Source organism: Rousettus aegyptiacus, unplaced genomic scaffold (genome assembly GCF_014176215.1).
Source record: "Rousettus aegyptiacus isolate mRouAeg1 unplaced genomic scaffold, mRouAeg1.p scaffold_m13_p_9, whole genome shotgun sequence".
In the NCBI taxonomy this organism is placed as follows: Eukaryota; Metazoa; Chordata; class Mammalia; order Chiroptera; family Pteropodidae; genus Rousettus; species Rousettus aegyptiacus.
In genome coordinates this window covers 46791685-46803073 of record NW_023416312.1, presented here as the reverse complement: position 1 = coordinate 46803073, position 11389 = coordinate 46791685, and the positions used below count along the sequence as shown (strand labels likewise).

The window sequence follows — 11389 nt, the reverse complement described above, 5'->3', positions numbered from 1 at the left end:
TTAGGATTTTTGCATCTGTGTTCATGAGAGATATAAGTCTGTAGATTTCTTTTTTTCATGTTACCTTTACCGACTTTTGTTATCAGGATAATATTGACCTCATGAAATGAGTTAAGAAGTATGGCCTCTTCTCTATTTTTTTTTTGAATAGTATGAGAAGAACCAATATTAAATGATCTTTAAATGTTTAGTAGAATTCACTGGTTAAGCCATCCCGACCTAAACCTTTACTTCTTGGTAAGTGTTTGATAATTGTTTCAATTTCTATACTGTTGATTGGTCTATTTAGATTTTCCAGTTCTTCTTGATTTAGTCTAAGAAGGTTGTATTTTTCTGAGTACTCCACTTCTGTAGGTTATTAAATTTGGTGTTACATATTGTATGATTAGTAGTATTTCTGATTTGTCATTTGTAATTTCTCCTCTTTCACCCCTGATTTTGTTTATTTATGCCCTTTCTCTTTTATCTTTAATGAGTCTAGCCAGGGGTTTCTCGATTTTATTAATTTTCTCAAAGAATCAGCTCTTTGTTGCATTTATTTTTTTCTATTGCTTTTTTTTGTTTTCAATTTCATTTATTTCTGCTCTAATTTTGATTATTTCTTTCCTTCCGTTGACTTTAAGCTTCATTTGTTCTTCCTTTACTAGTTTTTAAAGATGAAGCATTAGCTTGTTTATTTAAGGTCATTCTTATTTTTTTGAGATAGGCCTGTAATGATATGAACTTTCCTATTATGACCTCTTTTGCCATGTCCCAAAATTTTTGACATATTCATTTGTATCTATGTACCTCTTGATATCTCTTTTTATTTCTTCTCTGCCCCAGTCATTCTCTAGTAGCATGTTGCTTAATCTCCATGTATTTGTTTTTTTTTTCCTGCTTTCTTTTTACTATTGATCACTAGTTTCCAAGCGATAATGTCAGAGAATGATTGGTATAATTTCAACTCTCTTATATTTGTTGAGGCTATCTCTGTGTCGCAGTATGTGGTCGATTCTTGAGAATGCTCTATGTGCACTAGAGATGAATGTATAAGCACTCGTTTTGGGATGAAAGGCTCTTTAAATGTCAATTATGTCCACCTGGTCTAATGTGTCACTTAAGGATATTATTTCCTTATTGATTTTCTGTTTGGATGATCTGTCCATATCCAACAATGTGATATTTATGTCCCCTACTACTATATGGTTTTAGTCTGTTTCTCCCTTTAGTTCTGTTAGTAATTGCTTTGCATATTTTGGGGCTCCCTGATAATGAGCATAGATATTAATATTTGTTATGTCTTTTTGGTGTATGATTGCCTTTATCATTTTGAAGTGTCCCTCAGTATCTGTTTTTTTTAGCGTTTTTAAATTTTGAAATCTATTTCATCTGATATTAGTACCACTACTCCAGCTTTTTTCTGAATGCCGCTGGCTTGAAATACCATTTTCCGTTCTTTCACTTTGATTTTATATTTGTCTTTGGAACTGATGTGTCTCCTGGAGATAGGATATGTTGTGCTTCTGTTTTTGATTTAATCTGCAACTCTGCTTTTTTATTGGTGAATTCTGTCCATTTACATTTAGGGTAATTATTGAAATATAAGGACTTCTTATAGCCTTTTTTTTTTTTTTTTTTTTGCTTTCTGGTAGCTCGAGGTTTCCATTGCTTCCTTGTCCTTGTGTTTCTGTTTTCTTTATTTTGGTTGAATTTCATGAGTTTTCTTTCTGAGCCTTCTTCTTTTATGTTATATATTTCATTTTGGAATCTTTGGTGTGTGGTTACCATTATGAATATGTAAAGGAGAGTTATATATGTATGTGTGCATGTATATATGTATATATATGTATGTATATAGACATATATGCATATATACATGTATATTACATATATATACGTGTGTGTGTGTGTGTGTGTGTGTACAGTCCATTTTTTTCTGCAAGTGCCTTATCTTCTTTCTTCTTTGAGAATTTGGATCTTTGAATCCTCCCCTTTTCTGTTGTTTTCTCAATTTGTCCTTATGTATGCTGAATGTTCATTACTATCTTGCTATAGTAAATCTCTTCTTGTTGTTTAAGCTTATAATGCCCTGTTCATAATAAGTGTTGCATTCCTTTGCTTCTATCTGCCTGTCAGTTACGTTACTTGTAATTATGTTTTTTTTTTGTCATTTTGTTTTAGATGAACTGACCAGTTTCAGTATTTCCTGTCTTGCAGGCCTCGTAGTTGAGAGTCCCTCAATTTTTGTATGTCTGGACAGGTCCTTCTTTTTCCTTCAAATCTAAAAGAGAGCTTTGGTCGATTTATTAGTCTTCACTGGTAGTTCCTTTCATTTAATAGTTTGAATATTTGATTCCACTCCTTTCTGGATTGAAGGTTTCTGTTGAGAAGTCTGACGATAATCTTATGAGTTTTCCTTTATAAATTACCATCTTCTTTTCCCATCTTCCCTGAGAACTCTTTTTTTTTTCGTTGATTTTTGATCATTTTAATGCAATGTGTCTTGGAGAAGGCCTTTGTTGTTGAGATAATTGGGTGTTTTTTTGTCTTCTTAAATCCCAGCTCCAGCTCATTCCTTAGATTTGGGAAATTCTCGTCAACTATTTGTCCGAAAGTATTTTCTAATCCCTGCTCCTTTTGCTCTCCCACTGGTATCAGTTGGTTCTTGTATTTTTTCTTCATTATTTATCATTCTTGTATTTCTTTCTTCCTTCTGATTTATTCCTAGATTTTTGTCATCGACGCCACCGATGCATTCCTCTGTTTGGTCGACTCTATTTTCCAAGCTAACTATTTCATTTTTCAACTCTTGCAGTGTTTTCCTGATCTCCAGAATTTCTATTTAGTTCTCCTTGCTACAAACAAACAAACAAACAAACAAACAAACAAACAAACTCATTCTGCTCATCTAGTTGTTGTTCAAATTCGGGAATTGTTATATGAATTATTTTGGATCTTTCTGAGTTTTTTTCGGAAGTACCCTTCTGAATTCTCTATCATTTAAGTCGCATGTTTCTATGTCTTTAAGGTTATTGTCTGTAGCTTTTTTCTTTCTTTCTGAGTTGTCTTGTCATCTTGGTTGTTCATAGTGTTTAATGGACTATTTCTCTGCCTGGGCATTAATGGAAGTATATTCTGCTTTTTTTCCAATAAGATTTGTTGTATAAAGGTCTCTATTTACCCTATCTACAAGTAGACATTTTTCTTTTGGTTTCCTGTAGTTGGTGTATAAGTCTCTTGGATCCCTGTTTTTATATAAAGCCTTAATAATGCCTTTTTTTCCCCATAATTAATTATACTCACTTCCCTCAGTCTTAGTCCCTGTCAGTGTTAGTGAGTTTCGGTAATGTTTACTCAGATTCCCTTGAGGGCTCCGCGGTGTTGTTTCTTAGAGGATATGGGGATAGGTGCTCTTTGTGTTGGAACATGCAGACTGTGGCTCACATTTTGCAACGCAGCTGGTGGTAATCAGCTATTGCTTCTCTGCCATTCAACTTCTCTGCCTTGGTCCCTGAGCACTGTCACTGTGTGGAACTCACAGGTCTCAGGCAGGTCTGCTCAAGGAACCTGCCACACCTTCTCACATCCTCTTCCTCCTGAAGGGAGCTCTGGTTAGATGAGGCAGCTTCTTTGTTTTCCACAGTCTACCACCCGAATCTCATGGTTCTGACCTGTGGTAGCTCTTATGTACAGATCACTCACTCAGACATGCTTGTGTGAGTTTAGGTGTTTTTGTTTTTGTTTTAGTTTTAGATGTTAAGCTTATTATTTCATCAAGAGAGATATGAGGACATCTCTCACTTCACTATGCTTCTGAAATCTGAATCCTATATAATTTGATTCACCAATGTCATCCAAATAAATATAATAAAATATAAATAAATTCTCTTCTGTTACTATAATTTAAACGAGTTCATAATTGAGTGGCTTTTTAAAAAAATTCAATTAATGTCTTTTTTAGTTGCCTTTTCAGGTAGTTTTGGTTGTTTTCAAAAAGTTTTCAGAAGTGTTATTTCTTCAAATTTCGTATTTTAGAATCCCCATTGCTTTCATGTTCCAACATTTTTTCTGGTTAAATAATTCTTGGGTCACATTTTATTTCCTTTGGGAAATTCAATCACTTAACCATGGGATACGTCTTGGTGTGATCTTTCAGTATCAATTTTCCCTGGAATCTTTTATACCTTTTTAAAATTTCCTGTAAATTTCCTTTAATTTGTATATTAATAATTTTTGAATTAGTATGTTGAATTATTTTAGAGACACCAATTATCCACATAGAAAATTTTATTTATCTCCTATATCTATTTTTTTCTGATTACTTGCTCTTTTACAGCTGTATATACTATAATTACCTCAATGTTTTCCTTCTTGTTACTAATTAGCTTTTTATCCCTATTTGGTCATTTCTCTTTCTAGTTTATTTATTAATTACATAAGAACATTTTGACCCTCAATTTGTTATGTTAAGTCAATGGTCTTCTTTTTCTCTCATCCTTTAGCCATTTATTTTATTTAACCCAAGTTGTTCTAGAGTAAAAAGCATTTTAGTGACTGTCCTTGTGTTTCTTGGGTTATGTTTTCTTCTCTTATGGTTTCCTTCCAGTTTTTTTGTATTAAAAGTATTTCACCTTTTTAGAATTATTATTTTGTTGTAACACACTGTCACAATTTCCATGCTAAATCTTATACCTGCTCCATACTATAGAATGCCTGTAGCTTTGTTGAAAGCTTTTTCTTGGCTCTCATATAATATGGGTGACTTTAACTCCCTTTCCTTTGTTCCTGAGAATTAAATATTTCCCCCCAGGGACAATTAGTTGAGACCATTTATGTTTTATCCACTATTTATGTAGTCTATAATCATGGAGAGAAGAAAGGACAATCCTGGGCTTAGCTTTAATTTCTCACATTTTGTTATATCTACTGTACCAAAATTTACTATACCTAATTCTGAGGTGGATTCCATTCCCTTGATGTATCCTTTAAAATATGCTCCACTAATTCTGCATTTAGTCTACAACCTTTACTTCTGTAAGAGAGATTCAGTTCCATAACTTTCTCTGTTTTATGTGTATCTGTCCAGCAACTGTTTTTCCTAAGAGTGCCGAAATGAGGATATTCAATTAGTTTGCTTTTCCACATTTGGAAAAATTGGAGAGAAATCTCAGTTTTTTGTGGAATCACAATCAATTTTTAAAGTGTAGGGTTGAGGAGGTTGTTCTCACATTTCCTTCTAATATCACTTCTTTTCTTGGGTGATGCATTTTGAAACTGATTACATTGGATGTGGTTCTTTCTTTCTTGAGATTTTGCTAGTTTTTATTAAAATTTTGATCTTTTTGTTTTTGCTTTTTCTTCTATATTTGTTTTTTTAATTAATTGAAGGAAAAACATTCTCTTAGTTTTTTTTTTTCCTTTCCATTTAAAACCAAAAACCTGAGATTTGATTTTTATGTAGTCTATAATTCAGGAGCCCCTGGCCTGGAATTTGCACCTGGGTTTGGATATTCCAGGAGAACCAACAGGAGGACCAGAGGGGTGAGAAATGCTATTTATTATTCACGAGGCAGGGAAGCTTCAGCAGCAGTTGTTCAAAGATGCAGGAATAAAGCCGCTGACCAAGAGAAAGTAGTTTTTTATGCTCACAAACAGAGGGAGGGGTTATCTCATTGTGGGAGCAGCCTCCTTCTCAGACAGATAAGAGTAAGATGTGCTGCTTGGTTACAGGAGCAGATAACTCCGTGGGAGTGGCAGAAAACATCCTTGGGAGTAGGCCTGCTGAAAGCTTTTTGTGTACTGCCTTCTTTGGCTGCTGGCTGGGCTGTGGAGAGGCTATGTTCTGAATTAACCCTACACAGTCTGAGTCTAGAATTATTAGAAAGTGATAAAATGACTTTATGCCCCATGCTGAGTGATTTTAAGAAAGTTTCATTATAAGCAATACCTTCTGAACTACTGTAAATTATAAAGGTGCAGTAGCTATCAAAACATGAAATTTTCTCCCATAGAAATAGTGAAAATCTAGATCATACAAAATTATATGAAAAGATAAAGCTTTTCCCAGTGAACATGTTTTATGTGTACAAATAATGTCAGAACTCATACTTAAGGCCACAGACCAAAATATCTAACATTTCTTTGGAATCATTCATGCTCATTTTTATTATTATATCATTTCGGTGCTATCTACCATATTTATAATATCAAAATACTAAAATTTCTTCATGTGATATTATTATCTTTTGTTATAGCCTAATATGGCATTAATGTAAACAAATGGAAAAGATCTATCTCCTAATAATAGAAATTATAGTTGTAAAAGACATATCGGTCATCTTGACCAGCCTGCATTCTTTTCCTAAATATATATGTTGTTTTAATAAGAGTAATTGTTTTGCTGTGAAACAACAACAAAAAACATTGATTTAGTTTAATGCTAAAGGTTTAAATAAAAATTCAGCTCTGATGAGATAATACAAAATCTTATTTTAAGTTTATGAACTTCAGCTGATTTTATGCATCATTAGATTTTGTGTTGCTGGCAATTATTTGTACGTTATATCATATTTTTCAATAAGAAAATGCTGTGTGTGAGTTACAAGTTATTTCAATATCATGTAAAGTGTAACTAAGTAAAACTTCTGTCAGGAAGAGAGTGAGGTCTAATTGCATTTGGCATGGCTCTTACATCCAACGACAAATTATATTTCTGTGTAATTAATCTATAGGATATGTATTCATAGGCAGTGTGTTAACAAACCAAAATGTATAGCTTTTTAACTTTCCTTTAAGGTTTTTTTCAATCAATTTCTATTTTGTTTGCACATACCCAGAAATCCATAAATCACTTTACAATGAATTTTCACTGACATAAATAGAAGTCTTTGAAATTGAGAATACACATTATTTTTAAACATAAAGTCATAATTAAGAATGTAGATGTTAAAAGTCATATGTATGTTCATCAAAACAGTCAAGAAATCACTGCTATGTACAATATCTTTTAGCTGGTTAAAAGTTAGGAAAAATGCCCACAAAAGAAGGAATTCATAGAAATTGAACAAACAATGTTGAAACATATATGGGAAAATCTGGAAGTAATGAAGTAATGGATATAATGAAAAATATTACCCTAAGTAACAAGGCATAATCTGGTGGGAAACTAGTGTTCTATGATTTTTTTTAGGTGAGACAATCCTTGGCTGACCTCACAGATTGCAAGGACCTTGTCAATTTACAATCCCTTGTTTTTTATGCCTACAGCACCTGGTCTTCCTAGGTGGTCTCGCATTCAAGTACTAACCAGGCTCAACCCTGCTTAGCTTTTGAGATCAGATGGGATCAGGCTTGTTCAGGGTGGCATGGCTGTAGAGTGTTCTATGACTTTTACCTTAAAGTTACCTGTGTATAATAATAATAATAATAATAATAATAATAATAATAATAAATAATAATAATAGTAATAAAGGTTGTGCTTTTGGTTCATAAATTGTTTTACTGTGTAAATTTTCATTTTTTGTACATAATGGATGAACAAAGAGGAAAACGTTTTATGGATTTGCCTCCTAAATAATAAATTGCTTACTTTTTGATTTTTGATAAGCCTTGATGTCACTGCATGCTGTGCATGGGAGTATGAGAAAATTTTAATATGAGGGGAAAAGCCAATTAAAAAAAATTGGCAACATTATGAGGCAAAAACATGCTAAAACATCGTAGCCTGTTTCTAAATGCTTGGCATTTTAATATGGTTGATGTTAAAGTAGTAAGTAATTTCAGATATTTTCCCTTGAGCTACATAGTTCTTTTAATATGTAATTATTCTCCAAGTGCATTAGATAATACTATGGTTCCCACAGTTGTATACACATCTATAAATCATTAATGAGGCAGTTAACTGAAACAAAACTATAAAAAATCTGCATTACCCAGTAGAACACTGTTTTAATTGACTTCTAGTTATTTACAATTAATTTTCCCTTTTGGAATAATGATTGAGAGTAATTTAGGATTATTTTATTTGCATAGAAATTAGATGTTGTCTATTCATCAAAAGTTTTTTTTCTGTGTAATAGAGACTCTTTCAGTAATCACTATGGTCCTGAAGTAATGTTTTTTTACTACATGAAACCTTAACACACTCTATTCCTACCATCCCTTTTGGACTCCATTCCCCCTAAAAGGGCACGGGCAACAGAAGAGTCCAGAAGTAAAACAGAAAACACATTTGCCCAAAAATGCGATGAGGAGAATAAGTTCATGAAATAGATTTTCCAGGTACATTTTTTAATTCTTTATGTTTTTGCAGGACTACATTTTCATAGTTTCTTAATTCATGAAAAGAATATTAAAAAGTAAAAATCAAATATATATATATATTTTTACTGTGTTGATATATAAGTATAAATGAATCATAATACTATGTGATAATGAAAGATGTCTATAAAATTACAATTCAAATATAGTAAAAATTGCTTTAATACTTATCAACTAATTCTATATTGTTTTACTTTTCATATTGTAATAGTGTTATACATTTGTCATCCTAAGAAAAAAGGAGGCCGGAGGCATCACAATGCCCAACTTCAAATTATACTACAAAGTGACGATGATCAAAATGGCATGGTACTGGCAGTAATACAGACACATGGAGCAGTGGAACAGAATCTAGAGTCCAGAAGTAAACCCAAATTTATATGGACAAATAATTTTTGACAAAATTGCCTACAACATACAGTGTAGCAAGGAAAGTCTCTTCAATTAATGGTGCCAGGAAACCTGGAAAGGCACCTTGAAAAATATGAAACTAGACTGCTGTCTATCATGACACACAAACATGTACTCCAAATGTATCAAGGGCCTGCATATAGTACTTGAAACAATAAAATGCATAAAGAAATCATAAGAATGAAACTCAAGGACCTTGGACTTAAAGAGGATTTTATGAATTTGACCTCAAAGGCCAGGGAAGTAAAAGCAAACATAAATGAATGGGACTACACCAAACTAAAAAGCTTCTGCTCAGCAAAAGAAATCATCAACAAGCTAAAAAGACAACCATCCAAATGGGAAAATATATTTGTAAGCAGCACCTCCAATAAGGGTCCAATATCGAAAATATACAAAGAATTCATATGACTCAATAACAACAAAAAACCAAAAGATCTAATAAAAAAATGGGCAGAGGGCCTGAGCTGACACTTCTCTCTACAGGACATGCAAATGATCAACAATTACTTAAAAGATGCTCAACATCTCTAGCTATTAGGGAAATGAAAATCAAAACCACAATGAGATACCATATCACACCTGTTAGAATAGCTATAATCAACAGGACAAGTAATAACAAGTGTTGGAGAAGATGCGGAGAAAAAGGTACCCTCATACACTGCTGGTGGTACTGAAAATTGGTACAGCCAATATGGAAAGCAGTATGGAGGTTCCTCAAAAAACTAATAATTTATCTACCATATGATCCAGCATTCCCTCTACTGGGTATTTACCCCAAAGCCTTGAAAACTCATAAGTATAAATATATTTGCACACCAAGGTTCATAGCCACATTATTCACAGTGGCCAGGTCATGGAAGCAAGCACAGTGTCCTATGATAGATGACTGGGTAAAAAAGCTTTGGTACATATACGCAATAGAATATTATTCAGCCATAGGAGGAGATGAAATACTGCCAGTTGTGAAAACATGGATGGACCTTGAGATAATCACGTTAAGCCAAGTAAGGCAGACAGGAAAAGTTGAAAATCACATGATATGACTTATATGTGGGATATAAACCTAAAAGTAACAAATGAACAGGACAAACAAACAGAGACTCATGAACATGGACTATAGACTAGTGGTTACCAGAGGGTATGGATTGGGGGAAGAAGGGGTAGGTAGTTGGTTAAAGTGGGTCAAATATATGGTTTAGGTGGAGGGTGAGGTGGGAAAGAGAATCAAACTCTGGTAGCTGAAAGAAACTGGACTTTGGGTGATAAATACACAATAGAATATACTGAGCCATTTCATGATCTCACTTGGATGTGGAACCTAAAAATAAGTCAAAGTATTACATACAGAGATCAGATTATTAGTTACCAGTGTAAGATAAAATGGGTGAAGGTGGTCAAAAGGTAAAAACTTCCATTTATAAGATATATAATTCCTAGGGATGTAATGTACAGCATGATTATAAAACAAATCATTTTAGTTGTTGGAAAATTTTATTTATGTATCCTATCTTTTTCCCTGTCAAAGTCTGGTCCTATGGTATTATTTTCAGGTGACCCCCGATTGCCAACTGGAATATGTTCATGAGTTTCATTGAAGATTTGGTTATTCAGAAGGAGAAGTAATTTTATACATATTAATCTTGTCTTTTGTAATGGTTTAAGATAAACCAAAAAAAAATACAATTAATCTAATAGCTGATCTATAGATAGAACCATCAGTGCTGTAAAACCTCTAGTAACCTATAAAACAACATTGCCTATTGGAAAAATTGACCTCATTAAGACTTCCATATTTGATCCACAATATATAGCAACCAGTGTATTCTTATCAGTAGGTTATGAAATTATTTATCCCCCATTTGAGTCTACTGAGTGATGGGAGCACGAAGTTTCATGGGATTGTGAATGCTGCAGAGGCTCTGACTTTGGGGTTAGCCTGGACAGGGAAATACAGGTGGTAGAGGGTCAATGAGGGTTCTGTTGGAGCTTATCTTCTCAGATAGCAGAACAGCCTATATCTAAAAGTAGCAAAAGTAGTAAAAGCTAGATGGTAGAAGAGGAGGTGAGACAAAGCTGGAGCCATGATTCATACATGAAAGATATTCCTATGTTATACCATTTAGAATTCAAGGATAGCCTGTATTAGTAAAGGTGAAAGAATTAGGTTAACTGAATCAACACCTAATTTTTTTAATTTAAATTAAAACTCAGTTTATGGTTTATGAATACATCCATTTTTGTTGAAGCTTAAATCCAATAATAAACCTTGGAAAAAATGTTTTCTTCATGTCGATTGGCCCACAGAGTACCTCACATTTTCATAGTTAACTAGAATTTTAAAGGTTTGTGAAAGGTGATAGTAAGTGTGCCATCCTTAATTACAAGATATGCGACTTATAATTCAAAATATGTAGAGGAAATTATGAAAGTGTTACTTTATGACACGTGACTGCCTCTTTTCCTGTACTATCTTCTCTTCAATCCATCCCACATTATTCTCAGATTAACTCTCTCAGATGGGTTACCGTTATATACTCATTGTTTTCTATTCAAGTTGCTCTATACTTTAGTCCCATCTTAAGTTATAAAATCTTATCTCTCACTAAAGTTGGAAAGAATTTATGCTTACTTCTAGTGGATTCCTCACTGTTCAAAGAACAGTACATACCACTCT

The 11389-nt window shown here is 33.2% G+C and overlaps 1 pseudogene; it reads right to left on the bottom strand.

Moving 5' to 3' along the window:
* Window positions 1-7239: 7239 nt before the first annotated feature.
* Window positions 7240-7358, bottom strand: LOC118608253 (annotated as a pseudogene).
* Window positions 7359-11389: the final 4031 nt, after the last annotated feature.